A 1,000-nucleotide genomic window follows, 5' to 3' on the forward strand; every position below is an offset into this window, starting at 1 on the left:
TCTCTTCTCACATTAATTTGTTGTATCACATTGATTGATTTGGAATGTTGAACCATCCTTGTAGCCCAGGGATGAATCCCACCTGATCATGGTGGATAATCTTTTTAATGTGCTGTTGGATCCTGTTGGCTAGGATCTTGTTGAGAATCTTAGCATCCATATTCATCAGTGATATTGGTCTAAAATTCTCCTTTTTGGTAGGGTCTTTGCCTGGTTTGGGGATCAGGGTAATGCTGGCTTCATAGAAAGAGTCAGGAAGTTTTCCTTCTGCTTCAATTTTTTGAAACAGCTTCATGAAAATAGGTGTTATTTCTTCTTTGAAAGTTTGGTAGAATTCCCCAGGGAATCCATCAGGTCAAGGGCTCTTGTTTTTTGGGAGCATTTTGATCACTGCTTCAATTTCGTTATTAGATATCGGTCTATTCAGGTTGTCGATTTCTTCCTGGTTCAATTTTGGTAGTTTGTATTTTTCCAGGAATGCATCCATTTCATCTATGTTGCTAAGCTTATTGGCATATAACTATTGATAATAACTTTTGATAATTGTTTCTACTTCTTTGGTGTTAGTTGTAATCTCTCCCTTTTCATTCATAATTTTATGAATTTGGGCTTCCTCTCTTTTCTTTTGGATTAATGTGGCCAATGGTTTATTGATCTTATTGATTCTTTCAAAAAAACAGCTTCTAGTTTCATTGATACATTCTACTGTATCTCTGGTTTCTACCTCATTGATCTCAGCTCTAATCCTGATCATTTCCCTTCATTTTTTTTTTTTTTTTATGATTTCCCTTCTTATGTGTGGAGTTGGTTTGATTTGTTGTTGATTCTCCAGTTGTTTAAGGTGTAGACACAGCTGCTGTGTTCTGGATTTTTCAATTTTTTTGAGGGAGGCTTGGATGGCTATGTATTTCCCCCTTAGGACCGCCTTTGCTATATCCCATAGGTTTTGGACCGAAGTGTCTTCATTCTCATTGGTTTCCATGAATTTTTTCAGTTCTTC

This window comes from Mustela nigripes, unplaced genomic scaffold (genome assembly GCF_022355385.1).
Source record: "Mustela nigripes isolate SB6536 unplaced genomic scaffold, MUSNIG.SB6536 HiC_scaffold_148, whole genome shotgun sequence".
NCBI classification, from domain to species: domain Eukaryota; kingdom Metazoa; phylum Chordata; class Mammalia; order Carnivora; family Mustelidae; genus Mustela; species Mustela nigripes.